The following is a 15284-nucleotide window of genomic DNA, read 5'->3' as shown; positions in this document are numbered from 1 at the left end:
CATCAAAGTATTTGAGCCAACACAGGTAAATCACACTGTTGTTCATTAATGCTTCTTTCAACACAGTTTCAGAAATATATCATTTTAGTCTGTAAGAAAAGTGAAGACAAAACTAAAAATTGCTAGTGAAAAACAAATTTAAGCCCCTTTCTAGATATTTTGTCACACACTAGAACATGAAACATGTAAGAGGGAGTCCTGGTAAGTCCAGTTTTACAGCTGATGCTTTAGATTAATGACTATTAGCAGGCAATTGATATGACCTTCAACTCTTATACAAGATACAGCCAAAAGAAACTGTTCTTGGTTAGGCACTCAGAGGAGAAGCCTGCCTGGAAATCCAAACTGTTCTAGAAATAAGTGCTGGTAAAGCAGCATTCTTAACAAATGTACAAATATAGTAACCCAGCACTCTTCCAGAGAGCACAGAGCAAGCTGGGGACCATAAAACTGCAGTCCAGCATCACTGCCAGAAAGTCCAGGGAATTGCTCCCATGTTGTCATATTGGTAACTCTGACTCCATAGCTTATTTTAAAACATTGCCTGAATATTATTCTAAAGTAGCGTTGCCGTTAAGGCCATGGAGATTGAATTTACGGGGGGTGGGGGAGGGGGGGAAGAAAAAAAAGCCAAAAATATTAAGACAACATAAGGCCAGATTCTGATTGGAGCTATACTGTACACGTGCATTAACCCCAGCGACTTCAGAGTAATTACACAAGGTTGTTAAAATTAGCATCTCGCCCATAGCACCGAGCAAGTTAGAAATGCATAGACACAGATAAAAGGAGAGACAGGAACTGAGAGCAGCAAAACAATGCCCCCATGAAGTCTTTGCTGCGTGGCTGACAAGCAAAAGGAATTTGGGAGAAAAAACCATTCTATCCCAACCACTCCCTGGGAACCTGAGCAGGAGAGTGCCAGCGTGGAAGGTACCTTTTGGCAAAAGAAGAGAGTGTAGTGGAGCGCTCAGGAAGCCTTTCAAAAGGAGAGACAGTGAGTTTGCCTGCCAGGCAGGTTTTTGCAAGATCTCATCGTTCTATTTATAACGCCACATGCCATGTTACATTACATCACACCATGGGAGATGCACAGCACATGCAACAAAACACATTAGAGAAACTGTAGGTTCTCTCCAGAATAAATGTCCACAGCTCGCAGTGGTGGCTTAGAGGTAAGTTTTCTGGGAAGGATATGAAATTCCTTGGCAAAGATTTGTAACCTACAGAGTTCACTTTCACATTCTGCCAGCTCAGCACTTGAAAATCCCGTTTTCCATCCCCGCTTTTTTCATTTGTTCAGGGTTTATTCTTGTCTTTTCCTCCAAGAACAAACTTCAGTATAGTCTTTCCTATATTTAACTGTGTTTTATCCCTCTATCTACCCAGGAGCTCATTCAGGCATCCTGTATCATGCCATTAAAGCAAACAGTCACAGGTAACTCTCTGGCAGGCCTGGGGTGTCCCGGATGTTCTGGAGCAATCCACAGGCTTCACTGCACTCAGGATGGTGACCTGACATAGCCTTGGGCAGCCTGATCTGGTTAGACCTGTTTTGAGGAGAAGGTTGGAGTGGGTGACCTCTGGAGGTCCCTTCCAACCTGAATTATGATTCTATGATTCTCAATATATTCCCTAATGATGTGGGTACCATTTGCCTGCTAAAACCACTAATATAACAATGAAGTGTATCACCCAAATCATTTATAGTATTTGCTTTACTTTGATTTGTTGGGGTTGGAGTTCTCCTAAAGTAGAATAGGCAACACTAGTTAAGGTTGACTTCTAGAAGTGTTTACTCTTCGCAGGAAGATGACATTGCTAAAAATGAGAATGAGTCCAAGGGCTCGTTTTAACTTCTGAAACTCGCAAACATCAATTGTAAAACAAGACCAGGAATTATATGGAGGCAGGGGAACAGTTGCAAAAAAATGCATCCCAAAAGAAGCTTTAGGAACTCTCAATTTGTATAGAAGCGAGATAAGACTAGGATCAAAAATGGAAGGAAGGAAAGAGAAAATCATGAAAGAGGATGAAAAGCACAGGCCAAGGAGACAAGGATATGGCTGGAGACTTCACCCATGGAAGTAGGGTGAAAACATTAGCACCCATGACTGTTTCATCAGAGGAACCCAAGATTTCAGTATCTCAGTGGTCCCCTGCTGTATCCAAGCAGAGAGAGAGGTGCCATCTCCTTCTAGGGCTTGTCCACATACAGACAATTTTGCATTGGTATCAGTTATGTCCTTAGCCAAAATGGAAGATGGTCATATAGTTAAAAAAAAAAAATCATTTTGAAATCCTTAGGAGATTATGCATGAAAATCCTTGTTAAATGCGTATTACCAAGTTTTCAAAAAAAGTACTATGCGAGCACACAATTGAAGACTGCATCGCAGCAAACGTGTGCAGCAGCACTGAAGAAAGGTTGCATGGGACACTCATTTGTTATTCCCTAAATTCTGTATGCTTAACATTGTAACTTTGTTGGTATTTGTTTAGTACAGTATTTTTGAAAGGAATATTATTTTCTGTAGCATGTCAGAGCTCGTCCTGGAGCAGGGTCTCCATTTCACGTAAGGGGTGGAAAACATGGAAGAAGTAGAAGGCTTTGCATGAATTTAGCAAATGGGATGAGGTTGCTAATACTATGACATGAAGAAAATTTTAATGAGAAGAGAGAAAAAGGAAGTAAGCCCAGAGTTATGCAAGTTAAAACAAACAAATGAACAGATTTTAGAGATACTCTGGAAAAAGCAGCAGCGGGATTTCACTCTGGCATTTTCAGAACACGTGGTATTATCTGTATTTACTTTGGTGAGTCAAGTAGCTAACCATCAGACTCAGTTCTCAGTGCCTATTTAGTTAGCTGTCCAAAATAAGCACGGTTTAGTCTGCAGCATTTGTTGATTCTAAGCATAAAAGGATCTCATCTCTCCACTTCAGTTAATAGGATTATATGTGCTGGACAATTTGCGGTGTGTCAAATGCCACATTGACATCTTTACTGAAGTAATTGTTTAGTCTCCAGATTTTGAGTCACAATCATAGATAGTTCTTGCCCAAAGCCTGTATTTTGGAAAAATAATGCCTTAGGCTCCCAAGCAAAGCAAGTAAAAGTAGCTTTGTAATCAGTTTGTTTTAAATTTAAACCATCTAAAGTTATACCTGGTTACACCGCATGTTGCGCAAAAATGTATCAAACAAGAAGTGATGTCTCCATGACAACAGACAGGATCACGACAGCTTTTGTAAGGAAATGCCCTGGCTCAGTGCCAATTGGCTGGAACTTTCCATTGCATCAGGCCTCATACTACGAGTTCATTGGAGTGGAAGAGCCCCAAGGAAGCGATGATCCATTGCTGGGTGAAGCATTAGACAATAGTGGAAATTCAGAAGAAGGTATCAAGTCAGGACTGATGCTTTCTCTTTCTCCTGCTCTCTATACCTTATGAATATTTTGGAAGAAGACAAGAGACGATGCAAGCGTGCTCTGGACTAAAAAGCTGATATTTGAACCTAATGCTATATGTACCCTATTGTTTATCCAGCAAATGCTGCAGCAAGTTGGTGCCATTTAAAGATGATGTTCAGGACTCCAAACTACTGTCTGTGTTTGCATCCACATCAGTGCTTGAACCTGACAAAAACCCTTTCAAAAAAGTAAATCTATAATCTCCAAACAGACATGAAGGAGATTGCCTAGATGCCTGCTGCATTTTCAGATCTGCACTCTGTCTTATTTCACTAACAGGCGGATGAACGCAGATGAGTAGAACAACGCATGACCTCCTCCTCCCTCTCCCAACACCAATTTCACCCAAAGCACACACTTCACACCACCAGACCAGATGGAGAGCACGGACCAGTGAAAGAGCCGTTCCCAGCCAGACTTCTTATCCCTCTAGCTCTCCATGCACTTCTTTCTGAAACAGGGTCCCACAGGCAGAGCACTGAGCATCCCCGACCTGCTTCCTACAGACTGACCCACTGTCACATTAACTCACTGATGAAATTTGTAACCAGCTAATGCAACTGCTAGCAACAGGAGAGCTACTTCTTGGCCCACAAAGCTAGGTTTTCTAGAGGACAGCGAAACGCACAGTTCACCTGTAAGTGGTTGGGACCTTCCTTGGTTTCAGTGTTCAAGGAAAAGGGAAGTGTCCAGCAGAACACACCACAGTTCTCTACTGGCTACACATTTTCTTCATTTAAAAAAAAAAAAGCTAAATAGGATTGTTTCTCTTTAATCTCTTCACCACCTACAAAAACTTACTTGCAGCAGGATGCCCTACAAATTCATACGTGTTTCTCTGTTTACATCCCTCTTATTCAGCCACATCTAATCCTTCCACTGGGACTTGTCTGGGGGTGAATCAGAAGTTGGGTTGCTTCTAAAACACTGGCTGAAGCCCCTATCTAGAAACTCCACTTTCAAAGACAAGTAATTTAGCTTGCCAACCAGTATTTAAAGAAAAAAAATAAAAGAGAAAAAAAAGGAGAAAAAGTACCACCAACAGTGTAGATAAACAGAATAACACACAATACTTGCTCCGCAAACGATAATATTAATTTCACAATCCTTTCATCTAGATAGTTAATTTTACTAGGTCCACCAGTTTCATTTTACCCCTCTTACAGTAACACTGAACCCACAGTTTCGGGTTGCCAAGTCTTGCAGGGTGGTGATGCCCAATGCAAATTGCCACTAGCCTGGTGACAGGAGCCTCTTTGGCCCCACAGGCCACTCCTGGTTCGTGAGCAGCCTCTGCTCTGGCTCGCAGCGAGAGGCCAGCAGCACCACGAGCAGCACAGCCCTCCTGCACGGAGAAAATTCCCCGAAGGGCCTCCACAACACAAGATTTCTGCAGAAAGCGTCCTATCTCCATTTTCTTTTAGGCTGTAACTTTTTCATAGCAATACTGGCCACTACTGCTGTATGTTAAAACGACAACTTATGTCGCACACACGTAAGCTCAGCTAGTCTAGATTTCACATATTCACAACTCCTCACTCTATAGCTCACTCCTTTTAGCTAGGCAGAATTGTTTCTCAAACACCATAAAACATACGTAAGATACATGTTTCCAGCCTGCCAGCCCCTCCCCATCTCTTGCCTTGCCCCCTTCTCCACCACATCCCTTGGGCCCCCTCCCAAACAGGCTCCCCTCCCCTGGGGGGACCTGGCAATGGGAATTTTGCATTTGCTTTTAGCCTGAATTATCAGGTTTGAACATGGCTCTGAGGCCTTGTACTGGTTGCTTTCATACGCTTCCTCCACATACACAGACCACAAAGTAAGACAACATACAGTGTGTCTTTCCCAATGGAGAAAAGTAAAAAACCCAGCCTTTGCAGTGAGGCTCACTGGCACAATTCACACAGAGTAAGGAGCTGAAAGGTGCCTCGTGTAAGGGCTCTTGAAAAGCATCCTCCTACTAGTCAAACCTAGAGCAACTTTCTAATTCACTCTCATGTCCAGATATGACAAGAGACTAAGAAAACTCTCATTGCTGAGGTCAGCACTTTTGCCTGAGCTCTGTCTCCAAGGGAAAGGGAGAATATTAGAGTTTGCCAACCTGAGGGGGAACAAAAGTTCACAGGATGCTTGAACGACTGGTGGAAGCCGCCTTACCGTTGCCATGTCTGTCTCGGCAGAGGTTGTCAGCAGAAATCATTAAATTATTATTTATTTTGATGGAAGTCCAGTTTACTACTGCTTATATTTAACAGGGGCCAAGATTTGCATTTCTATCAGACAGCTTTAAGTGACAACGAGTTGGGAATACACAAAAAAAGTAAAAGGATCAACACAGCCTTAACCTACATCCACAGGGTCCTAAAACAGAGATTAAAAACTTGCTTTTGTCCACATTGTTCTGGCATAACAGAATCTGCTTAGCTGCTTGTCATTGACCACAAATTAAATTATAAAATATATAAGTGAACTCTTATAGTATTTTTAGTTATTACAATTGCCATGGAAATTTTAAGGACAATAACTGTTTGGGGAAAACATTGAGGCAAATAGTGTTTTAAATTTTTCTAGCTACCATCCATGGCTGGAGAAATAATACACTAAACAGTTTAATACATCTTTGCCAGTCAGTGAATAAGCCATGACAAGCTAAGAGAAGAGGTTATTTGAGTTGTTGGAAGGTCTTTCCTCCGATCAAACCCAGTTACATCTCTGTCAGAGGTAAATTTTTTTCCCAGCAGCTCCTGCACCTACCCACATAATTTAATCCCAAGCCTCCCTTTCAAGGCAGTTCCTCTTCAATAACCTCCTGACAACTGTGGCTTCATCTCACGTTTGGGACAACCAGCAGAGAGCAAGCACTGGACGTTCAGTGGGAACACCACCCCTGCAAAGACACAAGCTGATGAAGAGCTTCCCCAGCTGCCACAGCAGCGTGTTTTGCCTCCGGTCAGGGAGATGTGGCCACAGGCATAAAGCCAGTGAACTGCGTGGAGCAGTGACTAATAGCAAGCTGAACTCAAGCTAGAAGATATTTTGCATGACTAAGTACTACTTCAATAGGAAAATAAACCTTGATCCAGAACCACCCAAAAACATTTGTCTCTGGTATAATATGGCTCCCATCGCAGAACACAAGAGCTCTGCAGTACAAAGTGGGAAAGGAATATTGTCCCTGTTTTGGGACCCAGTTGAGCTACCGTTACTTGACAAGGTCCCATTTGCCAATGAAGCTGCATGCACTGTCTTCACCTGTCGCATGTGCAAAATAAAAAAATACATAAAGCCTAATCTTTTTAATTGAAGCTGATACTTTTAACCTCTTGCAAGTGTGAAGTAAAAAGCATGCACACACTTGGTTGGCAGTTGGTAATCTCAGGAGGCAGCAATTCAGCTGGACATCGAAGCCAGCGGTCAGGGAGCCGAGCTACACAGAGACAGATCACGTAGAAAATCCACAGGCAAGCAGAGAACCCAGCATAAATTTCTCACATCTCCAGTCATTATTCTAACTACGTGGTCTCAGCTTCAAGTTTGAGGGCACCTGTTAAGCGATTACGACACCGACAGTTTTTATTACATTGTTTATTATTCTGAGGGGTTTAAGTTGCACATTTTACTGAATCAGTGTTTCCAATATTGTTCATCTGGACAGCAACTGATATTTTCATAGCCAACAATAGCTCTCAAGGTCTCTTAAAAGCCCAAGTATTTATTGATACATAAAGTTATAGTTGCCTAGTACTTTTTAAGTAGTCTTTCATGATCCAAATACTCCATAAGCTTTTTCTTATTTGTCAAAATACAGCATCACAATATAAACATCAGATATATTTGGATAATTTTGGGAACAAAGATCATTTCATTACTTTTACGTTATTTAATTTCAGTGCATTTGTTTTAGATTTAATCCTACTGTAAGCATAAGTGGTATGTGTTTGTCCCCTGCTATAGATTATGTTTAGGACTTAGAACAGTCTAGCCCTGCAACCTCTGACAAAACATTTGCCACTCTAAAAAAGGAGGTTTGTGTGGAACTTGTGATAAATTATCAGCACTTTGAGACAAAGAGGTTTGAGACAAGGGAAAAAAATATCCTGGATTATTTCCTGCCCTGAAACATGAAACTGAACATAGAATGCTTTCTGCGCTATCTATGTTGCACAATAAACCACACAGGGTAGGGTCAGGAACCCAGGTCTCACATACTAAAACCATGGGCACTTATGTACATGGACAGAAGGGACATACTGATAAGCAATTTGAGATGGACCATCTATTACTGGCTATGTAAAACCATACAACCCATATATGTATGGGTAACAACTTTCCACCCAGCAAACCTACTTGGACATTTTCACTGTTCCACCTCTTTCCCCTTCAAGTTTTAACCCAGGCCCTTGGATATTCAGCCCAATGATCTACCATAGGAGAAATCCCAACTTGCACAAGGGGTAAACAGGCATTTAACACAGTACATGTCAGGCATTTTCAGAAATACTCACAGCCACCCTGGGTATATTTTCATTATTAAAGTCACTATGTAACCCCACACTGACAGTCTCTTCTCTGCTATTTTTAGACCCGGAGCTCTTCAGGTGGGAACAGAGATTGCATAAGGGCCAGCAAAAGGGGATTCCTGGCTCAATTTAAACTGCAACGTAGATTTCTTTGCAAATGCCAAGATTACACCTGACCCGTCACACTCTGCAGTTTCCCTGTTGTCATAATGCAGGCTGCAGTTTCTGCAAGTGACAATACATCAGAGGAACAGCCAAAAGCCACATGCTGCTCTGTTCTAGATATACACATTGTCCCAAGTCTTTGGATCATTGCACCAGAGAGCACAAGTTAAGCAAAATGATGGCTAAAAGCAAGAAAGGGAGATTTATTAATATTGCAGCTCTCTTAAATACCTTTGAAGTACGTAACTTCCAGAATTAGGCACTGGTGCAATCCAAAAACTAATGCATCTTCAACTCTATTCTAACAAAAGACATTACGTAAACAGAAAACAGATGATTGGACTTAAGCCATAGCTTCAGTGTGAGACGGGTTTATCCTACTGGCTTAGTCTCCAGATGCATGCCTTTGCCATGTCCTACCCATAAGTCAGGAGAAGAGATGGTGCAATCAACTCTTTTTGCGATCACTGCAGTTCCTTCTGAGAGGAGACTCAGGTACATGGGGATGGAAGGAGCTCCCTCGTGGTCCAGCCTGGCCCTGGGGCTCAGGGAGGAGAGCAGTCCCACCCACATACCAACCCATCACGACTGCAAACCCCATGTTGTCTTTATGTGGGTTGATCAAACACAGGGCAACCTGATCCACTGTGGCACTGAAACAAGTCCTGTTCAGAGTGACACTCCAGTCACTCATTAATGAAGCAGTTGTTTTGCTGTGAGATTACACAGGGGTGTTCAACCCAAACAGGCTCCAGTTAGAGCTTGCTTTTAGTTAGGCTACAAAGACTTCAGTAGCACAGTGGTTATGACTGCTAATGTTTTGTTCCACGATCAGATCTTAACAAATTTGTGAAACAAAGTTCCCTGATAAAGAAAGAAAAAGAGATTAGAAAAAAGCTTTGAAGAATTCCATAAGAAAGACTCAAAAAAGATTCACACCCTGAAAAAATCCTGCATCAGAGAATTAACTGCAAGGTAAATAACTATGCTGTGTTCAGAAATTAGAGGTTGGATATGATTCCAGGGCTTTTTTATGAAAATTACTCTTACTATTTAAGAACTTTGGACAGAAAGCAAGTGCTGACAGTAAGGAGGTATAACTCAGATAAGGTGGTTTCAAATGAGCCATCTGGCCAGCAGAGGAACAGACATGGCAATTGGAAAACCAGAAGACACCTCATTATAGCACATCACAACTGAGACTATGACTTTGTTTCCAGCTCTCCTTGAGCAAGCCTGCCTGTACACACAGAGCCCAGGCAACAGCTACTCTGATTCGGTGCCGACCCAAGAAGGCTCAGGTTTTAGCTGCCTGCACCACCTCTCAGCAGCGTGGGAACTTGCAAAATAAAGGCAGCAGCTGTCTTTGTGGGGAAGACCTATAAGGGGCTCTGCATGCTGCCACCACGGTGTCCCCATGCAGATTTGAGCTGAAGCAGGGCTCCAGGCACCAGCACGGCACTGCTGGAGAAAACATCTGCCACAGGTGCTAGGAGGACTATAGGCATTTCTATAGGCAGAGGCTGTTTAATCCTTCCTAGCTGAACTCAGTGCTTAGAGAGCGCTATCAATGCTTTGGTTCATAGCTAACATTGTTATTCTCTTGCTTCTTCCCCCTCCACATCCCCTTTCATGCTACAGAGATACCAACAAGGAGATTAGAATGAAAACATTCAGTGATCTCAAGGCCACGTCTCATACAGAATTTACTCTATTATTTACACTGGGAAGGCATTAAAACATAGTTACCTAAAGTTTTACAGCACACATGCTCTGCTACACTGAAAGATTCCTTGACATCAGACTCGTTCATGGTCTTCAATTATATAATATGGATTTTTTTTTTTCCATTTCTTTCCAGCTCTGATGCCCAACAATCAAACTTAAACCTCTGTTGTAAACACTGCAAACAAGTTAAAGTTAGCAAACTTTTGCAAGGCAAAAGTTTCTTCCAAAACCTATGAAACACTATGTATAGCATGTACTTCAGTTTTATCTGTTTGTTGGGGATGACGTTTTGTTTAACTGGAAAAGGTTGTTTCATTCCTTTTCTTGGCAGGGGGGAAAATGAGGAGGAAGGAGGGAAGAGGGGAAGGAATGAAGAAATTAGAGCCCAAGGTTTTCTGTTGTGGAGTCACACAATAAACCATAAAGCACTACACACACTCATACAACATTTGAAGGAGCCTAGAGAAGTGAAATCATACTGTTCCCCGATACCGAGTCTTAAAGAAGATGGAAAGAAACTCCTTTTTGTTCAGCACTAAGAACCAGTTTGTACCAACAGCAAGAAGTTGTTTCTAACACCATGTGTTTCCCATGTTTAATGAATACATCAGATCTCTGCTCCAGCCCTCATTGTAGTATAAATAAGCTTTTTAAGAAGACAGGTCAGCATGCATTTTAATAGCTGCCTCTCCTCTGTGGTCTCACATCGGGAACAGGGTAGATGGGAAAGCTGTTTCTGCTGGGATGCGGAGCAGACTGTAGCTCATACCTCCAGAAGCCCATTCTCTTCCACAGCAGGCAATCCTGTGCAGAGGATATTAGCATTCATGCTCCACTTCAGGAGCCATGATACATACCTCACTGTTTATCAGTAACAACATGGACTGGAATTACCATCTTCCTGCGAGTCGATGATTTACCTTCCACCTTGCAGATTAACTTTAACCAGTGGGAAAAGTGCCTAAATATCCTTGAGTAATCTTGTGATGAAATTCCCAGATGTTCTTATTTGTAAAGTTTCCTTTGTCTTCACTGTTCTTTCTTTACATAATTCTATCTCCTTAGATGCTCTTCATATTTTATTTTTAAACTCCAAGTGTTTCTATTCCTCCATCAATTTTTATTATAGGTAGGATTTACACTTTTTCCTGTCCAATTCAGATGCATAATGCATTAGCTTGGTTGAAAACTTCTGCAAGTTCTCCAAGACTGCACAATGTTTAAAATAATCTGATTTCCCACGCTGGTCAGCCCAGCAAATTTAATGCCTCAAGCACTGTAATAACATGGTTTTAAATAGACTGCTGAAATATTAATCTTAGCGTTCATTATTCTTTCACTCTGCTTCTATGGTTTGATGTTTCTTCTCATGCCATCTGATGTTCTCTCTATGTTTCAATATCCTCTGGACATCATCGCACCCATAGGATGACTCAGACGTTGGGACAGCTGCATGCTTTAATCTTCACTGTGCTCTAAAGGAACACATTCCTTATTCTTCACATAGAGCCAGTTTTCTTTGAAACATCTGACCTGTCTTTCAAAAAAAAAAAACCAACCTCTTCTTCAGGTTTAAAGATCTATTTATATTAAAGTTTGTAATACTGTAGGTACCTTAGGTGATCAGACTGTAGCGTTACCTTTTCTCCTTGGGCTTAGTATTCCTCTAGTTGTTCTGCAAAGTCACACAAAAAAAGTAAATGAGCCCCTCAGCAATTCCCTTGCTGCAGGCAAGGCATCAAACTGAAGGACACTAAGAAATAGGATAGCAAGCATAAGCAGTAATACTGGACAATGGTTTTAGAAATTGAGAAAGATACTGTTTAAAGACCCTGTTTAAAACAGGGTCTCTGTTCAGGCAATCTTTTACAAAAGTTTTATAGTATATCCCAGGAATGGATCGGCATTCAGACTGAGCTTTAATTTGGTTATTTATGATATGCAATTACTCAATGCATAGAATTTTGTTACATATGTAGTATAAAAACATTTTTCTAACTATGGTTTTGTGTCATCTACCTGATTTAGTCAGAGGATTGTAAACTGCCCATCAACATAAGGCTAGAAATAAGAAGTCTTCAAAACACCCAAGGAGACAGGTTCTGGAACAAATTCACAACTGGGGAAGTGGGAAGAAAAATTTTCAGTAGCTAACTTTAAGGCAAAGACACTTCTACAAGAGGAATGGCAGTTGCCTCCAGCAGCAAGAGCCCAGCTTTGGTGAGCAGAAAAGTCCCCCTGCTCCTGGTAGCCCTGTTCCTACCTTCAGCAAGAACGTACTTAGTACAGCAGAGCCAGCAGATGCAACACTGTGTCCCTTTGGATGCACTACATACCTATCACCCTACATACCTATTACAGACTTAAGGAGTCCCCTTCCTCAAGGAGAATGTTCCACAGCGTAGCAATTCTTTCAGGAAACTCATCTTTTGCTCCTTAAGTCTTTAACTAGACCACACACACAAAAACACCACCAACCAGAAGCAACCCAAACTGTGCTTTGGAGAAAGCACTTTGTAGGCCTAGGGGAGTTTTAGGCTTCACGCTGCTATTAACAAAGATCAAGATTTAACTCCTGTGTGCTGCTGGCAAGTGCCCTTTGGCTCACAAGTTGAGCCTCCCATAATTCATCCAGCACAAGCCCTATGCGCTGCTGCAGGCATCATTTCCTGGGTATAAGCACACAGTCAGTGGTCATCCTGGTCTTCTCTGAAAGGCTGAATTTCATCCAAGCTTAATGTGCAAGACCTGACCTTGACCTGCGAATTTGATCCCTAGAACAAATAAAAGAGATTCAGTACTCACTGCTTGGCCAGATGTTTCTCCCTTGCAAGAACAGGCTGTTTGATGATTGCCAGTTGGGGGAAAAAAAAAAAAAAAACCACAAAACAAACACCCACTATTTTTAGCTACTAAAAAAGTGATCCTTAAGATTCCACCATGCCTTGGTGAGGTCCATGAAAATATTTCCCCCTTTCCTTGGGGTTTTATGCCCTTCACGGGAAGGAGAAGATGAACACAGAGATTAATGGAGTAGAACATCACTTTTTCCTCAATTACTGACACTCCACACTGCAGTCAGATACCTGGGAACAGAAAATAAAGATACCAACCTAGAGCAAAAGTATCTTCTTCTGAATTCAGCCACCCATCTTCTGGCATGGCCAGACCATGCAGGGACAATGAAGGAATCAGCCAAAAATGCGCTTTTTGACTTTTTTTTTTTTAAGAAAATGGAATAGAGTGACTGCACTGGATTATTTTGGTCAAAGTGATTGACATCCATATTTTCCTCAAAGCAATTTTATTACCTCTGCATACAGGTTTCATAGTAACCAGCAGAGGAAAAGCAAAAGGCACCAGGAAAGTTCAAGCTCTAAAGAATTTGATTCACAACTGGTAGTCTGATGGAAAACATAAGGGCTCTTTATATCATTTATAGAGTAGGCTAATAGGTAGAAGGAAAAAAGTATACAGACCTTAAAAAAGAAAAATTGAAGCTGGAAAGGTATGCTTAAAATTTCCAGCCACAAGCAGTCCAGTTAAGTTTTACTTTCAGTCTGCAATTATCTAAGACCTTATCTCATTTATATGGTAATAGCTTGTCTCATGTCAACTCAACAAGCAGAGATAGCTACGCAGCACCAGCTCCTTGAACGCCCTGGCTGGCTGAAGCCTCCCAGCGTGGGCGGATGGACCTCGCTGGGCTCAGAGCGCCAATTAGACTTGCCAATGAGCCAGGCCTAGCAATGCTGTGAGGAGCATAACAAAGGCAGGGAATTTCTTGTCGCTATGAATTTAACTTAACTCTATGTAGTTTTGCGCACACTCAGCATGGAAACGTTCTGAGAGATATTTATTTGCCCAGGGAAGAGGAGACTTACTGCAGCAGTTTGGAAAGAACTGTTTCTCAATAAGGAGCAGCAAAATTTCATGGCAAGGTTCAGAAATTATTCCAGGATGATTACTATAGCTGCAAAGCTGTATTCTCTCTAAAATTCTAATTAAATATAGATAAAGTGAGAAAAGAGGCCAAAACAGATCTGGACATTAATAAGAGATAAAGGCTTTGGTCTTTTGCAATTTCAGAGGTAATTACTAAGGGATGTCTTATCCCCTCGCCGAAGCAGAGGAGGTGCATGGAGAGCTCTGGGTTCCAATCAACCCTATGGCTCTCAGATGTGTTTAAAAAAAAAAAAAAGATTTAAAGTTAGCCTGGTTGCAAACTTCAAGACAGAACAAGAATCTGGAATACAAGTACCCCGTACAGACAGAAAAAACTCACATCACTCTCCTTATTGAAAGTTCAGCTACTCCAATGAGCTCTTTCTCAAAAAAATTAACTGTGTCCATAACCCATTATCCATTTGGAGGCATAAGAGAATGTTTCATTTCAACAAGTAATTTCCCACCACAACCTAGATAGTGAGGTGCGGTGATTGTTTGTACCAGAATTCCGATTGCTGCAGAGTTGGTTGTGTTTTAATGACTGTAGTCATCAAGTACATACTTCCAGCCCATCTAGAATGGAAAAGTTTAGGTGTAAGGGGGGTGGGGTGGTTATCAAAGCATATCTTTAATGAAAACCAGGCAGGATATAGTGTGCAGTCTATGCTTTCTAAAGAGTTCCGTGCATCCCGCTAGAGGGAAATGTATTTTTTAGGTAATTTAGGAACAATAAGACAACTGATGTTATTTATGGAAAAAAAAAGCAGAAGGGAAGACCTGGGTTTGGCTTATGCCCCTGTAATACTGGTACACATCATGCTTTTTCTTCTCTTCCAGAAGAGACAGACAGATTTCAGGAGGATCAGGTCTGCGCTCACTCCCTTGTCCCTTTACAGGGTATAGGAAGGGGAAGTCTGCTCAGATCACACCGCTGATGGAGCACTGGGAGTCGGGTGTTTTAGGAACACTGATTTAAAATGCTTTGAATTCAGAACATTAAGTTTTAGATAGGATTTACTTATTGTATTTAAATACAACACAGCAATTTGTATTGAAATATTATCATATACATAGGATAGCTGATGGTAAAATAAAGCATTTAACATCAGTATGTTTGAGGACTAAGTTATTCTTTAACACAAAGGATGTTATACATGACTGCCTTAATCCCTACCACATCACGGTAAGCCCTGAGCCACACAGTCCAGAGAAAGAGTCTTTAAGATGCCACTTAGAGTTTCCAACCATCAGCAAGGGTTGGGTTTGCCTCACTTCATCTCTAAAACTATCCCTTTAGCCACACATTCTTCAGGTGCATGCTAAGAATGTGAAATTAAGGTTGACAGTTCAGAAGAGCTCTGAAAGGGATCTAGAAGTTTTCCTGTAAGTGCAGCTCAGCCCACCACCCCAGCAATAACAAAACACATATATTTCTACCCCAGCATA

At 41.5% G+C, this 15284-nt stretch overlaps 1 protein-coding gene across 5 annotated transcripts in view; it reads right to left on the bottom strand.

The window, feature by feature from the left end:
• The window catches only part of TUNAR (transmembrane neural differentiation associated intracellular calcium regulator), a 177344-nt gene that overhangs the window by 131656 nt on the left and 30404 nt on the right, over nucleotides 1–15284 (bottom strand). Inside the window, exon 1 of one of the 5 annotated variants that reach the window (XM_076345385.1) lies at nucleotides 10748–10766. The exons of the other annotated variants lie outside the window; for them this stretch is intronic. The gene's annotated coding sequence lies outside the window, so the exon portion shown is untranslated. Of the gene's footprint in view, nucleotides 1–10747; nucleotides 10767–15284 lie in introns of those variants that run through there. 5 annotated transcript variants of the gene reach the window in all.

This window comes from Aptenodytes patagonicus, chromosome 7, assembly GCF_965638725.1.
Source record: "Aptenodytes patagonicus chromosome 7, bAptPat1.pri.cur, whole genome shotgun sequence".
Lineage (NCBI taxonomy): Eukaryota > Metazoa > Chordata > Aves > Sphenisciformes > Spheniscidae > Aptenodytes > Aptenodytes patagonicus.
The sequence above is the reverse complement of the archived record's forward strand: the minus strand, read 5'-3'. Positions and strand labels throughout refer to the sequence as shown.